Source organism: Bubalus kerabau, chromosome 3 (assembly GCF_029407905.1).
Source record: "Bubalus kerabau isolate K-KA32 ecotype Philippines breed swamp buffalo chromosome 3, PCC_UOA_SB_1v2, whole genome shotgun sequence".
Classification (NCBI taxonomy): domain Eukaryota; kingdom Metazoa; phylum Chordata; class Mammalia; order Artiodactyla; family Bovidae; genus Bubalus; species Bubalus kerabau.
Window position 1 is genome coordinate 14,826,556 of NC_073626.1, and position 22,421 is coordinate 14,848,976.

Below are 22,421 nucleotides of genomic sequence, written 5' to 3' on the forward strand. Positions count from 1 at the left end.
GCGTGACTGCACTCTTAATTTTGTGAAAACTTGCAAGGTTTCCTTCCAGACTGAAAGGTAAATGTATGATTACTTTATAGCACTGCCTGCCCGGCCTTGATTTTAGGTCTGCAGTTATGGCTGGTACATCCGTTTCAGTCCCACCTGCCCACTGGGCAAATCTTTCCAATCACCACCTAGTGTCCCAGGACTCTGACTCCCAGGCGGGCCGCGGGGCTGCTCTGGTGGTGACCACGTGGTGCGGGGAACTCTGATGCCCTGGCTTCACCTCTGTGACCTGAGCTTTCCCTTGCTCCTGGGGCTGAAGTTTTAACTCTGCCCACTCTATTAGCCATTCTTCTCCATCTTTCTTTTAAAATATACTTTCACTTTTTCCTTCCCATCCACACCCCCCGCCACCCCCAATACAACTGCCCCGGCATCCTGGCTTTTTCCATTCTAGACAAATGATCTGTCCACTGTAACTGTAGCTCCGTTGTGCTGATATCTGTTGAAATTAGACCTAGAATCTAAATGCGGCTTCATGGAACGATGGATGAGAGAGACATTTTTCTCTTCGAACAGCCTGTGATCTACTGCTACTCCAAACCACCTATCTGTAACTTCCCCACGATGATACCTGGGTGGGGAGTTGGGGGGAAATGGGGAAAGGGACTTAGAATTAAAAGTTCTGTATAAGGCACTGGGTTGGCTGGTTTTGCCTCCATAATAAAGCAGCGGGGTGTTGCCCACCATTGCTAACTGCTCCCTCCCCTCAAGCATATTGAATGGACTTCAACCTCATTGCATTTCTTATCCTGTGATAGGAATTGAGAACCTTCCCTGTATTCACACCCATTGCTGCTTCTTACCCTAGTGTGACTTTGTAACCTAAAGATGAAACGTTTCACTTGTGCTTTAGGGAATGTGCTGCCCAAATGTCATTTTCCTTTAGAAGTTCAAAACAATAATTGGGTCCCGAAATTACTCCTGCAAAGATAGGTGTGTGACAAACATGACTGTGTTGGAGGCAGGCCAGACTGCATGGTGATTTCTTGGGAGGCTGCTTAGGAAAGAAGGATGGACCAGGGCCCAGCTGGCAGAGGGGTTTGCTGGGGGTCAGGCTTCTCGTGGGGACCTGGGGCCTGGTGGGGCTCACAGCCTGGAAGGGCCAGATCAGTTCTTTCACACCTTGGCTCATTTCTGATTTGTCAGGTGTGAGCCATCTTTATGGCCTCCTTCCACTCAGATCCCCTGTGACTTTATCCACTAAGCTACAGGGGTACTTGGGGGCTCAGGGTAGCTGTTCAGCTGCACCCATGCATTGGGTGTTCCACTGGAGGTGACTGGGACCCTAGCAAGGAGGGGAAACCACTGAGGGCGGGGTCCTCCCATCAGTCACCACACCCTTTCCCAGCCAGACTTGATGTCGCTCACTTCTCCTCTTTTCAAGTCCTAAGGGTTAATTATGTTGTTTACTGTTTACATTTGCATTCCTGATAGTGCTCTTTCACAGTGAGTTGGCTCCAGTTCATTTTCTAGTCTAAGTAGATCTCAGAAGCAGGGTGTGGTTCTTCTGGCCTTTGAGATGGGCACAGTTCAAGTGCAGCAGGCCTAGAGAATGCCACAGTCTTTCAGAAATCGCTGAAGATCTCCGCCTGCCCTCGGCAGGGACTTTGGTCCCTGCCATCTAACAACTCACTGAACTGAAATTTAAGTTCTTGCAGCGATTCTGAGAAATACTGAGAATTGTTATTTCTGGGTTGCAGGTGAGGAAACGGAATGAGGGTCAGAGACATTTAGTGACTTGTTTTTCCCCCACGTTGAGGTTAAGAGGTTAGAACTTAGCAGTTACTTAGTTTTAAAATCTCTGCGCTGTGGGGGCTCAGCAAAGTTACTTCGCTTTTCTAGACCTCAGTTTACTCATCCATAAGGTGGGACAATTCATGGCCTGCATCTCCAGGTTGATGGAGAGACAGATGAGAAGGCACATCATAGAAGGTGACCAGAAGGTTAGGTCTTCCTAGATGTGGTGAGCAAGTAGAAGAGATGGGACCAAAAACAGATCTCCAGTCTAAACCTTGAATTAGCGCTCCACTTCCTCATATAAAGAGAATTAGAGGCGTCTTTAGATAGATAGACCTGTTGCATTTAATTATACTATAAATATGTTTAGAGCAATTTTGATCATCATGGATTCGGTGCAAATTTTGTTATAACTTTTTTCCCCCTTCTCTCTGTTATTCTAAGCTGAGCTGCAATGATACTTTTAAAAATTGCCAGGAGCTCAGGACCAGAGAGAGAATCAAGAGACTAAAGGTTCTCCTAGGCCAGTGATTCTCAACTGGAACAATTCTGCCCTCCTGGGGGTGGATATTTGACAGTGTCTGGAGACATTTTGGGTTGTCATAACTGCAGGTAGGATGCTGCTACTGGCATCTGGTGGGCAGAGGCCAGGGATGTTAAGCATCCTGAAATGCACAGGAGCAGCCTTCCTTGTAGTAAAGGATTGTTGTTGTTTAGTTGCTAAGTTGTGTCTGACACTTTTGTGACCCCATGGACTGTAGCCCGCCAGGCTTCTCTGTCCAGGGGATTTACCAGATAAGAATATTGGGGTGGGTTGCCATTTCCTTCTCCAGGATATCTTCCTGACCCAGGGATTGAACCCATGTCTCTCGCATCTCCGGAAGTCCATTATCAGGCCCCCAATGTCAGCAGTGCTGAGGTTGAGAGGTCGTGCTCTCAGATAATCCTACTTCTATTGCAGTCAGACTTTCTTCCATTAATGCAGAATCATTTAAATCTTTTCAAACAAGGTGTACTCATTTCCTAAGTTATAGTGTTTTCCACGTGAGCTGTCTTCTAAGTCCTGAAAGCCTTGGACCATGTCTCGGACTATAAGGGGAGGAGGAGACAGGAGAGGAAATGGTTCAGCTGTTCCTCGAGGTGTGTAAAACATTCAAATCCAATCAATTTTTCTCAACAACTTTCTTTTTTGTATGTTTTTTTCCCCCCACCAGGGTCATATAGCCTACATTAATGTTTTAGTTTTCGTAAGCACTAGGTAAACAGTAAGCTATACAAATAAAATGGGTTCTTAATACATTTTAATCGCTCTTTTTCATACAGGTAGTTTATGGCTTTTTGCTCCTACACGTGGATTTCAGGGGAATTTGAATATTTATTCTTAAACTTTTAAATTTCTTTCAAATTGAATGACCATAATTGTTAGAATGAACCATCAGTTCTAATGGGAATCCTGTCTGTTAGAATAGCAGCTTATTTGAACTAGTCATGCTTTGAGCATGTGGTTTATTGAAGTTAAATTAGGAAGTTTAAATTCTAAAAAGAAATCTTACTTTTAAATCCTAATTTTGATAATTTTCCATTCTGGGATGTTAAGGTAAGTAGGTTGCCATATAAAATAAAAGATGCCACCAGATAAGTACTTTTAGTTTAAGTATGTCTCATGCAATATTTAGGATATACTTATAATAAATTATTTGCTGTTTGTGTAAAACTAATTCAGCTGAGTGTTCTGCATTTTTATTTGCTAAATCTGGCAACTCTAGTGATAGAACTCAGAGTATTGGAAAATACCAGGAAATACCACTCATGTCTGGCATCTCCCTGCATAACTTCATCTTGGATGCTGTACTTTACAAAACTGTTAAATAATACGTTTCAGACAATTATTTGCCAAAAAGATGGAAATAATTTTCTGAAGGCAATTTAGAAAATTTGTTCTGTGATCCATCGATCTTTAAGGATAGCTTGAATAAACTAGAAGTAATCTCATCTGAAGTTCAGAAGTGCCATATATCTGACCTTAAAACTCAGCTTCAGAGATGAAACTTGGATGGGAGAGAATCCATTCTATGGTTTGACTTCCAGGGGTTACCTAGAACTTAAATGAGGACTTAATAAAACTCTTTCTGCTGCTCCTTTCAGTGGTGAAGGGCCAGTTACATCGAATGGAACAGGTAGATTGTAAAAGACTTTAGATTGGCTTTGGAAAATGGCAAAAAAAAAAAAAAAAAAGCCAACCAAAATTCTTCTCTGAAAGACAGATTTTTTGTGGGACTTCCCTGGTGGTCCAGTGGTTGAGACTTTTCGCCTTCCAACGCAGGGGCTGCGGATTTGATCCCTGGTTAGGCAGCTGAGAAGCTAAGGTCGATCCCACATGCCTCATGGCCAACCAACCAAAAAACGTAAAACAGAAGTAATATTTTAACACTCAATAAAGACTTTAAAAATGGTCCACATTAAAAGAAGAATCTTAAACAATAAAAGAATTTGCAAGAGTCTACGGAAAGCCTGCATGCCCAAGTGAGTCTTCTGTAACCTCCCTCTCAATTATCTACTGATACCCATATTTACCCTTTGGGAGGAAAGCAGCTGTCATGGATGCCAACATCTTTTATGTCTTTGTGGCCTGGAAATGGGTCCATCGCAGAATGTTGCTGCCTTAAGGATTTTTTGCCTCTGGAGGAAGAACCAGCTGTGTCAACTGTTGTCACCTAACTGCACGTTCCCTTGGGTCCCATATCTTCTTCCTGCAGTCCACCCTGTTTTCAGCCACCTCTGGTGCCAGCAGAACTGCTTTTTGCTTTCTCCCGAGGAGCTCTCTAGTGCCACACGCACTGCAGCCTACAAGTCAGGGGAGCTAACACCCCTAGAGGCAACCCTCCACTCCCTGGGAAAGGAAGGAAGCCATCAGTTAAATGGCCCTGCCTCCCAGAACAATTTTAGGGGGCATTCTGTTACCCATGGCCGTGAACTGGTCCACACTCTCTTAAACAATACACCTGCCTCCTCCCCCCTGCTGCCCACTTCTTCTCCCTGGGAGTACTTCCAAATAAACTGTTTGCACCCAAATCCTTGTCTCGGTTTTTGTTTTTGGAAATGCTAACGTTAAGACACCTGTTGCATTAGTTGCTAGGGCCTCATAATGAAATAACCACTGACTGGGTAGCTTCAGCAATAGAAATTTATTTTTCAGAGTTCTGGAGGCTGGCAAGTCCAAGATCAAGGTTAGGTTCAGTTCAGACCAGCAGGACTGGTTTCTCCTGAGGCCTCGCTCATCTTGGCTTGCAGATGGCCACCCTCTCGCTGCCTCTTCTCATGGACCCTGGGCATGTGGATCCCAGTGTCTCTCTGTGTGTCCAGATCTCTTCTTCTAATAGGGACACCAGTCATTGTGTTAGGGTTCACATTAACGGCCTCTTTTTCACTTAGTCATCTCTTGAAAGACTCACTCTGAGGTACCAGGGGCTAGGGCTTCAACCTATGAATTCTGAGGTGGATGTTCTTCAGCCCAGAACACCTGTGAAGAAGAAAAGGTTGATGTAGAAAAGGAACTGTTGTGAAAGTTAGTCACTCAGTCGTGTCCGACTCCTTGCAACCCCATGGACTATAGCCCGCCAGGATCCTCTGTCCATGAGGTTCTCCAGGCAAGAATACTGGAGTGGGTAGCTATTCTCTTCTCCAGGGGATCGTCCCAACCCAAGGATCAAACCCAGGTCTCTGGAGTTGCAGGCAGATTCTTTACCGTCTGAGCCACCAGAGAAGCCCGCCCCACCATAATTATTTGGTCCCAAGTTTGTGGCTGTTTCCACAAAAATTTTCCATCTTGTCTATCCTAGGACCTTGGAGAGGTAGGCCTAGGAACTTGGAGTGGAAAAAAACTACAGTAGTTGGCTATCTTGCTTTAAGTTTAGGGAGCAGCCTGTATGAGTCCACTCCCACCCCCTACATTCTGGAGCAGTCATGCCAGGCAAGGCTGCTTCAGCCTGAAGGAGGTTAATGTCTTAAACAAGAAAAAGACATCATTAGGCATACAGCAGCAGAAAACTGTTTTTGAGATACAACTGACTATATGGTTCAGTCCATGAATTTAGAAGTTTAGGGGAGACAGGCTGCTTCAGTGGGATTGAATTTCTTGTCACTGAAGGACTGATCAGATTATGACAGGTCATGGTTGAATTAGGTGATTTGTGGAACTCCTACCCTGAGATTCCCTGATTGAGAGATCAGTGTGGCCTGGAGCGTGTGAACACGTGTGATAGATGGAGGGAAGAAGCGAAGGTTACGGCAGAGATGTGTAGAGCCTCTTTCAGGATCTTGGAAGAGACCTGAGGGTCTGTAAGAGGAAACGCTGAAGGGCATGGTGCAGTCAGGTGTGTGGAAGGAGAGGGACCTTTTTATGTGTTTTCTCAAGGGTCCCACAGCACAAAGGAAGATGCTCTGGGTGGTGTTTTGTGGGAGGGAAGAGGGGTCTAGGGGGTAGAGCAGCTTTTTAGAGGGAAATAAGTTAGGAAGTAAGAAAGGCCTGAGCCAAACTTCTTCCTGCCTCAGAGCCTTGGTTCTTGCTGTTCCCTCTGCCTGGAATGGCCTCGCTCATGTCTTCCCACATGGCTGTGGTTCCTGGTCGTAACTGACTCAGCCGCCACTTCAGAAAGGGCCCTGCCACCAGCCAGTCTAAAAATGCCCCTCTCCCACCAGCCACTCTCTCCTCTTCTTGTGTTTTGTTTGTGTCACACTAACCTGGACCTGGGCTCTTCACCCAGTACCTAGAATGTCGCCCGCCACTTACCAGGTGCCTGGTGAATATTTGCTAAATGAAAGAACTCGATTGGGCTCCAGGGCCCAGACCGTCCAGTTGACCATCTGTCCTTGTGGACTTGGCTTCTGGGTCCTGTGCATCGAGTTGCGAGTCAATCGCAGTTGATTAAGAATACGTGTCTTTTCAGTTGCTGGCAGTAGGTGGACTAGCTGAGATTTGGGAGGTTGAAGGTCACTGAGAGTTTCCTCAGCATCTTAGTACTTTTTTTTTTTTTAAGGTCATATTTACTTAGTCCAGTTCAAATACTTACTGAGTGCCTGTCTTGCTGCTGTGTGTTGCTGTGCTGTGCTTAGTTGTTTGATTGTGTTGGAGCCCACCAGGCTCCTCTGTTCATGGGATTCTCCAGGCAAGGATGCTAGAATGGGTTGCCTTGCCCTCCTCCAGGCTGTGCATTAAACTTACTGTTAAATAGGTCTCAGGAATCACAGAGCAAATAAGACCTCAAGGAGATCACAGGTCAGTGTATGGTCCTTTTTTTTTTTTTTTTTAAGTTTGCAGTAACTTTTTTTTCTTTCAACAATTTTATTTATTTATTTTTGGCTGTGCTGGGTCTTCGTTGCCACGTGGGCTTTTCTCTAGTTGCAGAGAGCAGGGGCTACTCTGTAGTTGAGGTTCACGGGCTTCTCAATGTGGTAGTTTCTCTTGTTGCAGAGCACAGGCTCTAGGGTACTTGAGCTTCAGGAGTGGGCTCAGTAATTGCGGTTCCTGGGCTCTAGGGCACCAGTTCAGTTACTGTGGCACACTGGCTCAGTGGCTCCCTGGCATATGGGGTCTTCCTAGGTCAGGGGTTGAATCCGTGTCTCCTGTGTTGGCAGGTGGATTCTTTACCACTGAGCCAGGTTAAAGGGAAGGGAAGGCCCCAGTGTATATGGTTCTTGACGGCCTCTCAGATAGAATTCTAGATTTCCTTTATTTTTACTAGCCTCTAACTGAAATCTGGGGCTTCCCAGATGACTCAGTGATAAAGAATCTGCCTGACAATGCAGGAGATGCAGGTTCCATCCCTGGGTCGGAAAGATCCCCTGGAGAAGGAAATGGCAACCCACTCCAGTAATCTTGCCTGGGGAGTCCCACGGAGAGAGGAGACTGGCGACCTATGGGGTTGCAAAAGAGTGACATGACTTAGCAAATAAACAACAACAGCAACAACTGAAATTTAGCATTTTCTTTCATTATGAATGTAGGCAATAAATCAGAGCAGTACTGACAGTACCTGTGACTTCATCACCTATAGAAATCACAGATGTTTTCATATCACATTACACTTGTTGGCAGATATCTTGAAATGCTCATCACAGCTTCAAAATGACAGTGATTTTTGGACCTGCTACTGGATATTTTTATTGAATGCTTAGTAAAACACACAGATTACTGTATCATAAATGTCTTTTTAATATTTTGAGTAGCTGTATCTATCTCAATACAAGTGTTTCCTTTATGATCCTGTGTATTTTATCTTAGGCATATAAAAACATTAGTCTGAGCAAGCGTACATGGGCTTCCGCAGAAGACCAGAGGAGCCCCTGGCACAAAAGAAGTTAAGAGCCTTAGTGGAATCATGTAAAACAAACAAACAAACAAAAAAAAAACTGGGTCCCATCACTTTATCTTAAATTAGGATAGTTAGTAATTCCTATCAAAAATGGTCCCCTGCTCTGGGCTTACTGATTCTTCTTGAGTCTTCATCTAGCCCCCAGGATCTTTTGTAATTTTGAGATGGACCTTGTGTGAAAGATTCTTTTTTTCTCGTAGTTTGATTGGAAGATACACTCACCTTGACAGGACTGTAAGAGGATATTGCAAGCTTTGATGATAGAGCAGAAAAATCTTAGGACAGCTGGTCAAAACAAGCTTGTCCTGCCTTGTGGGAGGGACAGGGCTTCAAATGATCTTTTGGTTTAAGACCTTAATTAAAAACAGCCTAAATTCACTTGTGGCAAGAATTTATTAAAGGAAAATAACCATGAGTAAGTCTCTGTTGTGATCTAAAGAAAGGAGCATGCCAGCAAGGGTCAGGAGGCTTGAATCCTGGTGAACTTGGTGCAGAGTACCCAAGAAACCTCGGACTGGTCACTTAACAGTTTATGATCCATATAATTAGGGGGTGGTTTGGTCACTAAGATCTGGGAGTCTCTGAACCTGAAGACACAATAATCTGTGACATATTTACATATAGTTTAAACTGTGATGTCAAGGTGTTAGAAGAACAGTTTACCAGTGATACATCTCAGTTTCACTTTTCATGTGAGCAGCCTCTTAGACCTACAAAAAGCGCCTCAATGCATCAGTGGATTCTTCAGTGTTAACAAAAGTGTTCTGCTTGTTCTTTTTCTAGACAATGCATAGAGCAATGCAGGTTTCTTCCAGAATGCCCTTTTATTCAGCTTAACTGTCATACCTTGGAAGCTTCACTTCTTGGCCTCATTTAGGATCTGAAAGGGGCCAGGTAGCTGAATATCCTTTCCCTGCCGGACACCCCATTCACTGCTGCAAACTTTTTAACGCCTCTGGGCATCCTTGGAATGACTGAGCACTGGGGACCAGTCTCGCGCCATACTGAGCAGAGCGAGTGGCTTCTACCCTTCAAAATCAGCAGAGGCACCTGCACACAATCAGAGCCTGGCAGACGGAGAGGAGGTGGGGAACCTAGCGAGTGACCAGTTCCAGGCATACTCCGTGGAGAAAGGCCCTGGAGTATGGCGCCAGAGCCAGGGCAGTTGGCATCTGCCCCCAGCCCTCGGTACAGCACTGATGTGCTAGTGGGCATCGCTGTGGATGAGTGAGGTCCCACTGGATTATTTCAGAATATTTCATGATGGTTTTTATGTGTTCTTCCCAGCAACAGCTCTTTGAAGTAGTTTACTAGTGGATCCATTTTACAGAGGAAGAACTTGAGACCTAGGTTGGTTATAACTTGCCCAAAGTCAAGTAAAAAATTAATAGTGCACCCTGAATATGTGGCAACTTGAATATTACTTGGACTTTTTGACTTGATAACAAGACCAGACTGCTTTAGCATAGTAAAAGTTGTAAAAGTTTACTAAGTCGGTTTGTTAACTTTAAAGAAAATAAAAAAGAGGAAACAATATGTGTTACTAAAATTCATTGCACTGGCTGAATATGGTAATTAAAGGGATACCAGAGATAAGAAGAATGAGCTCCTTTTGTTATTCTAGAATAATAAAGGTGTTGTTGTTAGTCCCTCAGTCATGTCCAACTCTGCGACCCCATGGACTATAGCCCGCAAGGCTCCTCTGTCCGTGGAATTCTCCAGGCAGGAATACTAGAATACTGCAGTGGGTTGCCATTCCCTTCTCCAGAGGATCTTCCCAACCCAGGGATCGAACTCGGGTCTCAGCAATTGTTATTACAGCTCCTTCTTTCCTTGCTTTCTTGTTCCTCTCAACCTCCCCTGGGGAAAAAGAGAACTTTATCAAAACTAAGATCATATACCAAAGAAGTGCCTTTGTGAAAAAGGAATATTTGTGTTTTCTCTTAGAACATTTACAGTAGAATGGAAATTCTAGATTTTCTTCCTCTCTGTGTATATTAGGAGGTTTCTCTCATTAGCAGCCCTTTCGCCCGTCCCTTAAACAAAAGGACCAGGCAGGAGTAGGGAAGCATGCAGGTAAAGAGATCACAGTGACTGTAATTCAAGCCCTTGAATTCCAGTAAAGTTCTAATATGGACTTACATAAAATTGTAGCCATTAAGTCCATTTAGGGAGCAGGGAAATCTTTCATACCTTTTAAAACATCAAAAATCAACATTCCCAGGTGGGATGTACTACCGAGAAAATGAAGTCTCTTGGTTGGACCTAACTGATATGGAAAGTGAAAGAAACATCAGTCATTGCCAACTACAGGTGACCGGTCATTTTGAATAGCATTTACCAGCTTTTGAAATGGCATCAATTTTAAAGGAACAATTTTTCTCTCTAGGGCAAGACTGTTCTTATTCTGGCTTCTGATGGCCTTGATCTACCAGAAGAGTATAAAAATTGGCTGATGCAAATCCAATTTGGAAAAGAAACAGCATTCTAATCTACAGAAAACATTAGATGATTCTCAAAATGTTGGTTCTGCAGTGTTCGTATATTGCTTTACTTAGGTTGGCCAAAAGTTGACAAAATGCATTTCATAACCCTGTTTCTGTTTTGATCCCTGGGTTGGGAAGATCCCCTAGAGAAGGAAATGGCAACCCACTTCAGTATTCTTGCCTGGAAAACCCCATGGACAGAGGAGCCTGGTGGGCTACAGTCTGTGGGGTCCAAAAGAATCAGACATGACTTAGCAACAACAACAACAAAAATGTTCTGTTTAGTTGGGGAGAATGGAGAGTGATTGACTTGGAGAAGCATCTAATATCCAGAAGGGAAAGAAATTCAACACGGAATTCTAAGTAGGCAGGAACAGAAAAAAGTGAAGCTACTCAGTTGTGTAACCAACTTGCTATTGAAAGGACTTTGAGATTCTCTACTTAGTACTTGTGCTTTCCTGCTTAAGAACTGAGTCAGAGAAATCGATTGCCCAGGGTCAGACAAAGGCAGTGCTAATGCTGCCTTTTTGGTTACCACCTTCCCCGTGCCATCTGTATTCTCGCGCCGGGCTTGGTTATAAGATTTATTTAACGATGTTGACCTAGGATTATTTGTGATGGTGAATACCACAGATTTGACTGGGTAATGTGATCCTTTTTATTTGCTTTAAGTTAACTTTAGCCCTTAGCATGGTGTGTTGGAAAGGGCACTAAACTTGGATCCAGAAGACTTGAGTTCAAGTTTCAGCTTCGACCTTAGCTTCTCCTTAGCAAATCTGAGAGCCCTGTATTCTTAATCCATAAAATGGGGATAATAATACCCAATTTACCCTCCATAGTGTGAGGATTAGTTGTGAGAAGCTTTGTAAAGTATAAAGTACTAAATAAGCATAAGGGTATTCATGTTTTCAAATTTCGCTCACCCTAATTTGCATAATCAATACAAATGCTTTTTTGCTGTTTTTTACTCTGAGTATCTTTTCCCATTAGAATTTCTAGATGCTAGGAATGATAGCATCTTTCTTGGTCTGGCCTTTGTCTCAAGGTGTATACACACTCAAAGTAGTACCTCTGGTGCAATTTGTCAGTCCTTCAATCTGTCTTAAATTTTTGTTTCATTTGACATGAAGCAAATGTTCAAACTTATATTGTGAAAATCCTAGCTTGCTCTCCACTGGGGAAGTGGAGAACTGAGTATGGTTTGTGATAAGAGCATCACTTTAAAACAGCCCACCTAGGCAACACAGATTGGAAGGAGATCTGGTAATTGCACTCTTTTGTTCTTCTATGAATATAGCCGATCTGGGCAATTTGGGCACCAGAGTGAATTTTTAGGCATGAGTTATCTGGTTAAGTTAGCCAGATAATTGCCAGCTGTCTCCTCTGTTCTCTGTTCTGTAGACCCCAGCCTGAGTAATTGTCTTGTTTACTCATGCAAGCAAGTTGCTGGTTTCCATTTTCAAACAAAACCAAACTACGTATTAGAATGGTATTTTAATTGAGCTATTTTTGCCTCTGATTCAAAGGTCCCCCATCTCTTGCCAAAGGAGTTGCCCAGATGAGAACCCTTGAATTTAGTTGATTTGGGGGGTTCCCTTGTTGACTCTGGGAAAGACTTACACACAATAAAAGAGATTTGGAAGTTGATGATCTGAGATTTTGTGAAATATTCAAAACTTATCTCACATTCTGACCAAATATTTTTCTACTAATTTTCATAACTAAATGGAAACTCCAGCTGTATAAATAATGATTTTTGTTTGAAAATATTTCTTCCCTTGTTTTTAGAACCATCAGGGGAATTAAATTATAAATAAGTAGCAGCAAAGAGCTTCTTTGTCAGTGTGAAAACAAATGTAAAATGGCTGAAATTTTGAACTGAATTCTAGAATGTAGACACCACCCTTCCACATGGGTTGACAAAGCAAGCTGCCTTCTCAAGAGGGAGGAAGGTGCTTCCTCGCATGTTTCATTTTGTTTGTGTGTATGTTTATTCTTAATTTATCTGCCCATTTCTCTGTTGGATCTGATTTTAATCCTGAAGTTCTTTCCACATACTTTTAACTGATTACCAGTGCAGTGATGTGTCCATCTGAAACCATCTTTTTTACCTCCTATTTTTTTTTCTTAAAAAAAAAAAAAAAAGAAAGAGGGACTACCCTGGTAGCCCAGTGGTTAAGATTTCTCCTTCCAGTGTGGAGGGGTGCAGGTTCGATCCCTGGTCAGGGAGCTAAGACCTCGCGTGCCTCAGGACCAAAACATTCAAACCAAGGCAAAACAAAAAACAGAAGCAATATGGTAACGAATTCAATAAAAACTTTTAAAATGGTCCACATCAAAAAAAAAAAATCTTAAAAAAATTCACCTTTCATTGACCTCACAAACCTCATCCTACTTAAGCATATGTAATGAAAATACTTTATGACCCGTGCTTTCTGTATATTTGTATTTTGTTTATAAAGTCCAGTGGAGAAAGCAGTGAGTCATCAGCCTAGCCAGGGTGTTCTCTGCCCAATACTTCACCTGTTGCTGTGAAATCCCCTTATCAAAACATTATGAATGGGGACTTCTGTAGTGGTCCAGTGGTTGAGACTCCAAGCTCCCATTGCAGGGGGCCTGGGTTTCATCCTCAGTCAGGAAACTAGATCCCACACACCGCAACTAAAAATCCCATATGCCCCAGTGAAGATTGAAGATCCTGCATGCTATAACGAAGACCTGGTGCAGTCAAATAAATAGAATGAAACTCAATTACAATGATAAGATAAGCAGAATAAATATAAAGAAGTAAAATTAAAAACAAAAACACGTTTTGTGCTATCAGGACTCTTCATTGCACTTTCTGAACTCCCGTCACTGTACATCAAGGATGTTGTCACATTATTGAACTATAGGCTTCAGAGATTTTGAACTCTTCTTTCATTGGAGGGAGTTGTATTCATCATTCCACAAACACTTAACCAATGCATATTTTGTGGCAGAGACATTACTATCAAAGAAATGGTAATAATGAATTATTTTTATTTAATTATAATAACCTAGGTTAATAGTGGGAGAAGGCAATGGCACCCCACTCCAGTACTCTTGCCTGGAAAATCCCATGGACGGAGGAGCCTGGTAGGCTGCAGTCCATGGGGTCGCGAGGAGTCGGACTCGACTAAGTGACTTCACTTTCACTTTTCACTTTCCTGCATTGGAGAAGGAAATGGCAACCCACTCCAGTGTTCTTGCCTGGAGAATCCCAGGGACAGGGGAGCCTGGTGGGCTGCTGTCTCTGGGGTCGCACAGAGTCGGACACGACTGAAGCGACTTAGCAGCAGCAGGTTAATAATGTCACCATTGTCTTATACTGAACTTTCCTGTAGAATTATTCAGTAGAAACAAGTGGTTGCTGTGATTTTTTTTTTTCCGCTATGAATTTTTACCTTAGCCCTAGCTTACTTCCTATCATGAGAGTTATATATCCATCTGTCCAAAAAAGAGAAGAGAAAATTTAGCCCCTCTCCCCTGCCCATCAGGAGAGCAAAAACCATCTACACACCTCGAGGCTTTGCCTCTGTCTCTCAGGCTTCTTGGTAGGAAGTCAGTGACACCGGGACAAAAAGGCCGTTTTTCTTACTTGGGATTTGGTCTGCTCTCTGGAAACCAGTGGCGACGCTGAAGTTTTCTTTCCATAATGATCTTAAGTGTTGGTAGTTACCGTCTCTGTGAAAACTCGTTAGGAATGAGTTCTTTTCCTAGGGACTGGGAAGTCACACACTAGAGCTCACAGTGGAACAACAGGACGGAGGATTGCAAACCTGCTTTAACTCAAATTTATTTCCGCCTACTTCTGCCAGGAGTCATTTCAGTGGCTATCTCACTGTGTACAGATGGTCAAGGAGAGGGAAAGTGGCCAGGGGTAGGGGTGGGGAGACCCGGCAATCCAGTGAAGCCCACACGGGGCAAGGACCTGCAGGGGTGAGCATATCCTTTAGGAATCTTTGTTTAGTTGGTTTGTTTTATTGTGGTAAGATATATATAACATAACATTTGTCATTTTTAGGTGTACAATTCAGTGACATTAAGTACATTTCTAATGTTGTACAACCATCACCACTATTTCCAGGATTTTTTTCACCATCCCTAATAGAAACTTGCTACCTGCCACACAGTAACTCCCCACATCCTCCACCCCCTAGTCCCTCATAACCACTGTTGCACTTACTGTCTTTGAACTTGACTACTGTGCGTGCCTCATACAAGTGGAATGATAGACTATTTGTCCATCTGTGTCTGCCTTATTTCACTTTGCCTAGTGTCTTTGAGGTACATCCATGTTGTAGCACGTATCAAGATTTCACTCCTTTTCATGGCTGAGTAATATTCCATTGTGTGCATAATACACATGTTTGTTTATTGGTTCATCTTTCAATGGACTCTTAAGTTGTTTCCATCTTTGAGCTATTGTGAATAATCCTGCTATGAACACTGGTGTAGAAATATCTTAGTTCCTGCTTTCAATTCCTTTGGGTGTAGATCCAGCAGTGGGATTGCTGGAATATATGGCATTTCTGTGTTTAACTTTTAGAGGAACCTCTGAGCTGTTTTCCACAGAGGTTGTTTTCCACATTCCCACCAGCCTTGCACAAGGCTGGGAATCCTTGTTTTGACCCCTATGAATGTCACCTAATTCTGATTTGCTCGCCAGGCCTCATTCCTCACTGGGTTTCCCATGAGTAACTGTTTTTACTATCTGATGAGCTGGCTGTGGTTGAGGAAAGGAGCGTTTTTGTCGTGTTGTTACCTGGTTGGACACGGAAGCCTGTTTATGAGGCGTACGAAGGCTTCCTGAGGCCTGGCTGTGGGTGCTGTGGTGTCTGTGTTCTCCACTGTAAAGGGAGCCACGTGGCAAAGGCTCACCCTCCCTCCAGAAGCAGTCTACTTTCCAGTCTTTTCATTCTCTCGGTAACCATCTTAATAGCTGCCGGGTCGTCTAAATGAAAAATTTATCTTGTGCGGCTTACCCAAAGGAAAGGCTCCTCACATGTCAGATATTATTTTACCAATTATCTTGGTAACTTCTGTACTTTTCATTTCTTCAAGCAAAGGTTAGAATTATTTGCGTCTCCATAACCTTCAACTTTTTACACCTTTTTATAATTAGTTAGTAACAGTAAACCAAGCAAACTTCAGAATTATTTGAAATGCTATGACACCTTCAACTGCATATGTGTTTGTGCGTGTGTGTGTGTGTGTGTGTGCACTTATATTTGGACATGATTCTTTTCCTTCATCAAGGCAGATAAAGCCTTTCATTTAGGTTTGCCAAACAATCATTTTTATGGAAATCTGAGATTTTTTAAAATTAAATTTTAAATTAGTCAATTTAATTAAACTTTACATTAATTTTTAAAATTAATGTATTTAATTGGAGGCTAGTTACTTTACAATATTGTGGAGGTTTTTGCCATACATCAACATGAATCAGCCATGGGTGTATGTGTGTCCTCTGGTCCCAAACGCCCCTCCCACCTCCCTTTCCACCCCGTCCCTCTGGATTGTCTCAGAGCACCAGCTCTGGGAGCCCTGCTTCATGCACTGAACTTGCACTGGTCATCTGTTTTACATTTGGTAATGTACATGTCTCAGTGCTGTTCTCTCAAATCATCCCACCCTCACCTTCTCCCACATAGTCAAAAGTCAGTTCTTCACATCTGTGCCTCTTTTGCTGTCTTACATATAGAGTCATCATTTCTTTCTAAATTCCATATATATGTGTGTTAATATACTGTACTGGTGTTTCTGTTTCTGACTGACTTCACTCTATATAATAGGCTCCAGTGTCATCCACCCCATTAGAACTGATTCAAATGAGTTCTTTTTCATAGCTGAGTAATGGTCCATTGTGTGTATGTACCACAACTTCCTACTTCATTCATCTGCTGTTGGACATCTGGGTTGCTTCCATATCCTAGCTATTGTAAACCTATGAAACCTTTTATATTGTAACCTTTGAAACATTTGCATGAAGTAGGTAGCTTGAGCACCATTTTTTTTTTGGCAGATGAAAGAAGTGAGCATGTCTGTCAATGAGGAAAGCTGGACCTGCCCACATTCCCTTGGGGGTATGATGTGGGAAAGGCCAGTGTAGACTGGCCATCTGTGGTGGGAGCTGTGTAGGCACAAGTGAGGGCAGAGACATCTGCTTTCATTTCTGTCTCTCTCTGTAGCCTTATCCTTTTTGGGTCCCCACTCTTTTTCTCTTCCTGGATTATTATGCTGGATGTGGACATAACCATCCCACATCACAACTCGTTGTTTCCCCATACCCTCACACTTTACAAATACACACTTTCTTCATCTGGAATCCCCAATATGGGGATAATCCCCGTTATCCCCAGGGATTTGGGACAGCGTTTTTTGAAAACTGTAGTGCTTCAGATGCTGTCTCAGCCTGTGTGAATTCCCATGGCTTTATTGCCTATGGAAATTATTTGGTTGTGTGTGTACTAATATAGGCGCTTCCCTGATAGCTCAGTTGATAAAGAATCTGCCTGCAGTACAGGACACCCTGGTTTGATTCCCAGGCCAGGAAGATCCACTGGAGAAGGGATAGACTACCCACTCCAATATTCTTGGGCTTCCCTGGTGGCTCAGCTAGTAAAGAATCTGCCTGCAATGTGGGAGGCCTGGGTTCAATCCCTGAGTTGGGAAGATCCCCTGAAGAAGGGAAAAGCTACCCATTCCAGTATTTCGGCCTGGAGAATTCCAAGGACTGTATAGCCCATGGGGTCGCAAAGAGTCGGACACAACTGAGCAACAATATGGGCTTCCCTGGCAGCTAAGACAATAAAGAATCCACCTGCAATGCAGGAGACCTGGATTTAATCCCTGGGTTGGGAAGATCCCCTGGAGAAGGGAATGGCAACCCACTCCAATATTCTTGCCTGGAAAATCCCATGGACAGAGGAGTCTGGTGGACTACAGTGTACTAATATTGTATGTCTTCCGTAAGTTAAAAGTTAGTGGTTATTTTATTTTATTTTATTTATTTCAGTTTAATTTCCTATCAACTATTTGATCATTGTTTAGCTTGTAAGTTTTGTTGAGATAAAAGTTCCATATTAGTGCCTTGTACCTTTGAAGACACATTAGTGTTTTCCCTATGGTGTCCTGTACCACACATTTATGATTTGATACAGTACTTTCGCGCAAAGAGGTATTTTGTGTGTGTGTGGGGGGGGGGGGGGGGTTGGGGAGGGGTAGGTGTTGCAGCATGCGGGATCTTAGTTCCCAGGTCAGGGATTGAACTGGTGGTCCCCTGTACTGGGAGTGTGGAGTCCTAACCACTAAACCACCAGGGAACTCTTGCAAAGAGATTTTTAATATTAGATACTCATAATTCATCACAAGTTCAGCCTCTGTGAAATAAGCTTCATTCAGACCCTTGAAACGTCCAGTGTATTTTGCAGAAGAGTTGTATAGTTGACACCTTGAACAGATTAAGCCAGCCAGTACGTGCTCAGTTGTATCAACCTCTCTGTGACCACATGGACTGTAGCCTCCACCAGGCTCCTCTGTCCATGGGATTTTTCAGGCAAGGATACTGGAGTGGATTGCCATTTCCTACTTTAGGGGATCTTCCGAAGCCAGGGATCGAACCTGTGTCTCTTGCATCGACAGGCAGATTCTTTACCAGCTGCACCACCTGAACAGTTCAAAGGTTTATCCATCTCTTAGTTCATCCCTTCACAAAACAAGAACATCTAGTTTCTAGTATGATCCCTAGTAGCCCTCAAAAAATGTTAGTTTCCATCTCCACTTGTCCAAGTCATAGGTCTGTTTCTCTTTATCCCATTGTGTGTCAGTTCCTTACTATGACTGATTCCAGAAGAAAAGGCAGGAAAGCAGAGTGAGGGCCATCCTGGCAGTTCTGCCCACGTTGTTCACATCCTCACCCAGTAGCAGCAAGATCCTTGGAAATGAAATGTTATGTCAAAAGACAAAACAAAAAGAACAGAGAAAACACATTTTCTTTATTAACTATTCAATGCAAGACTTTCTACTAAGTCTGAGGAAATGTTGCAGAGTCAATCCAAAGGCCTTGGAAAGTCACCCTGAGTCATGAATGGGTGTAGTTTATGGCCGGGACGTAGCATCAGGACCTCTGAGCTTTCATTCTGATGCTGAGTTCCCCGGAGGCAGGTATCACACGGGACCCAGGTCTAGCCCAGTTTCTGCCACATAATAGGTGCATGTTTTTGGAGCTAAACTGCCTTGGTCCTGCCATGCCTTGAACCCTTGGTCAAATCACAGCCTTTTGAACCTCAGGCTCCTCCTCAATCAGGGCAGGACGTGGGGAGCAGGTCATCATGAGTTGTCGCTTTTGTGTAAGAATCAGTGTATTTTCTCCATTTTCCAAGACATGACATTTTTTGGCAGATGTTATCTGCCTCTTACCATTGATCTCTCCGTTTATTTATGAAACGATGGTACATCTTGCAATCCAGGCTTCTCAGAGCCAAGAACTTTGTTTTCTCATCCACTCTTGGTGGGAAATTGGGTATTAGAAAGACAGGTTCTGGGACTTAAAAGACGGGTTCAAGTGGCTGCTCGCTTTGCCATTGTTTCCTCATCTGTGCCATAGGAGTTCAGGAAAGATGAAATAATAATTTTGAGCACCCCAATCCAACTTTCAGCAGAGGCTCAGTGCATGTTAACTGTAATTATTTCACCAAAAGCTTAGGGACTTACTCCTGAAAGTTCAAGGAACACTCCCTTGACACACTTACAGGGGTTGGATAATACCATGGGCAGTGCTTAAGCTGGACTATTACTGGCCCCTGATGTAAAATACCTGTTTCTGGATTAGGAAACGAAAAATGAGATTTGTAACCCACCCTTTGTCTTATTTTTGACAGAATGGACAACTCTCTCTCTCTCCCTCTCTCTCTCTCTACATATATATATATATAAATATAAAAAACCTAGAAAATTTAAGAACAAATAAACCTTCACGCCAAAAAAGCAGCTTTATAAAATGTCATTGGTTTACTGCGTCTTTATAAAGAAACGCGGCCACCTTGGACCCAGAAGACATTAGTTTTTAAAAGTGTCTTCCTTGGCTAATACCGGGATGTAGTATGATGAGTTAGATTAATGTATTGTATTAGCTGTGCCTCCAGAGAAAACAGGGAGGTCCTCAGAGCACAGAGGAGAGAGAACCCTCCACGCCGTCTTGAATGCCATTGGAAGGGGACTAGGACCAGCCACTGCCTCGGTGTTCTGCAGCTTTGGACAAACTTGGGGGAAGGGCCCAGGCTCTCTTGTGAGGTTTTTTTTGCCCATGGGACAAATGAGCTAAGCAGTACTGCATTATTGTTTGTGTGTGTGTGTGCGAGAGAGAGAGAGAGAATCTCACAGTGGCAGAGCTGAATAGGTCCTGCCATTTTGCTTTACATCTGACCAGCCAAGACACTGCCTTCTCTGCTTGGGCCTCTCAAGGAGGCAGTTCCTCCATTGCCCCCAACAGAGACCCACGGCGATCTTCTGGGATACTTTTTCCTGAGTGTCAGTGATTTGTACTGATCCAACCTCCAAGGGGAAGGGACAGGATGAAATAGAGAATTTATTTTTATATTATGTCATCTCATGCAGAGACTGCTACATAATCGGGAGTCAGAAATTGAAAGGATTAGGCCGTGAAGTCACTCTGCCCATGAGCTGGGCTACAACACGTTCATTCATTGTAAAGCAACAGAAGTCACTGTCGTCACCATAATTTATTTGTGACAGAGTAAGCTCGCGGAATTAAGCAACTTGGAGTTCCCGTCTCTGCTGGAGAATGCTGGGGAAGACCTCTGTGAGACCTCAAGTACCACCACCACCTTCTGGAGATGAGCACACAGAGGCCCAGAGAGGAGCGGTGACTTGCCCAGGGTCACACGCAATTCAGGGCCGTATCGAGGGTTAGGAAATGGGTAGTTCTTGATACTGTCCTTGGGTCTTTCTAATCCATTTCCTGATGACACAGTGGATAGGATTTTCCTCAGATTTCCTTCTTTAGGGTTGAAGCGAAAGGTCTTTCACTTGTCCAACCCCATTCTGTTTTCCAACTAGATTACAGGTAGCAATTGTAGAAATTGAGCAAGAGATGCTGGAAAGCTAGTTTGTGGAGTAGGTGGTTTGTTTTTTTTTTTTTTGGTTCGGTTGTCAGGAGCACTCTGTACACAGCCTAGAAACACCTCCCGGGAAATGATCATTGGTTCTCCAGGGAGTGTTGTGCAGTGGCCGGGTCTGTGCTTGCTGATAAAGGCCCTTTTGTAGGTTCCTGCCGCTGAGAGTCCATGCAGGAAAGGTCAGCTGACTTGTTTTCTTTCATTGATACGTGACACAGAGTCAGAACTGTAACTCTAATATCTTGACATGTGCCCAGAGTAATAAATGTGTTTGTTTTTATTTAAAAAAATTTTCTATAACATTTATATATATAAGGTTTATATTAACTTTAGTTTTTGTTTTTCTTCCAATTTTATAGAAATGTTATTGACATGCAGCACCATGTAAGTTTAAGGTGTACAGTATAGTGATTTGACTTACTTACATCATCAAATGATTACAAGTTTAGTGAGCATCTGTCATCTCATATATGCACAAAATAGAAGAAAAGAGAAAAGTGTTTGTGGAGCTACTGGTAAAGAACTTGCCTGCCAATGCAGGAGACATAGGAGACGTGGGTTTGATCCCTGGGTCAGGAAGATCCGCTGGAGAAGGAAATGGCAACCCACTCCAGTGTTCTTGCCTGGAGAATCCCAGGGACAGAGGAGCCTGGTAGGCTTCCGTCTATGGGGTCGCACAGAGTCGGACATGACTGACGCGACTTAGCAGTAGCAGTGTTAATATATTTCTCTTGTACATTATATCCTTGAGGACTTCCCTGGTGGCTCAGACGGTAAAGCATCTGTCTACAATGTGGGAGACCTGGGTTCAATCCCTGGGTTGGGAAGATCCCTTGGAGAAGAAAATGGCAATCCACTCCAGTACTATTGCCTGGAAAATCCCATGGACAGAGGAGCCTGATAGGCTACAGTCCATGGGGTTGCAAAGAGTCGGACACGACTGAGCGACTTCACTTTCCTTAGTATTTATTTATAACTGGAAGTTTGTACCTTTTGACTGCCTTCATGCAATTCCTCCACCCCTACCCCTCATCTCTGGTAAGTACAAATTGAAGTTTATATTTACTTTATAAATTTTATGCAGCAACAGTCTGAACACAGAGATGATTTTAAAATAAGATACTTCAGGGGTTATGTAAAAACTGCCATCTCTTCAGGGAGGCATGGAGGTATTAAAAATTTGGTTACTCTGACTTATTTGTATATTCTGTGTATTGTACTTTGTACAGTATCAAAAGATGTTTCCTGGTTTTGAATTAGAGAAAAGACAGGTCTGAGAGGTGGGGGGAGAGGAGGGTGTCATTCTTGGTCTGATCTAGGGAATTTTATGTTCCTGAAGTCTATAAATTAGGTGCTTCTGTTGATTGTTTATTTATTAAAACAAAAGTTGGGGGAGAGTGCCAGGGAGTGAAAAACATTGGATGGCAAACATCTTGAGTGTGACTTAAAAGCATGGGCTGCAAAGAAATGGAAATTCATTGACTTAATTGGAAGAGAATATTTATAGAAATTGAATGATCCAGTAAAATTAAAAGCCTGGCTTCTTTCATCTTCAGAGACCTTTTGTAGTAAATGCTCTTCTGAAAAGCCCTTGCCTGCAGAGTGGACTTTGCCACCTA

The 22,421-nt window shown here is 43.1% G+C and overlaps 1 protein-coding gene and 1 long non-coding RNA gene across 3 annotated transcripts in view; both read left to right on the forward strand.

The window, feature by feature from the left end:
- The window catches only part of E2F3 (E2F transcription factor 3), an 85,946-nt gene that overhangs the window by 21,820 nt on the left and 41,705 nt on the right, over nt 1–22,421 (forward strand). The window lies entirely within an intron of this gene.
- LOC129645503 (uncharacterized) lies at nt 764–4,857 on the forward strand. Of its 2 annotated transcripts, XR_008711386.1 has the most exons (3): nt 764–1,748; nt 2,796–2,925; nt 3,931–4,857. It is a non-coding gene; the product is annotated as an uncharacterized LOC129645503 (long non-coding RNA). The 2 variants fall into 2 exon arrangements; XR_008711385.1 differs by having other exon boundaries at nt 764–2,925.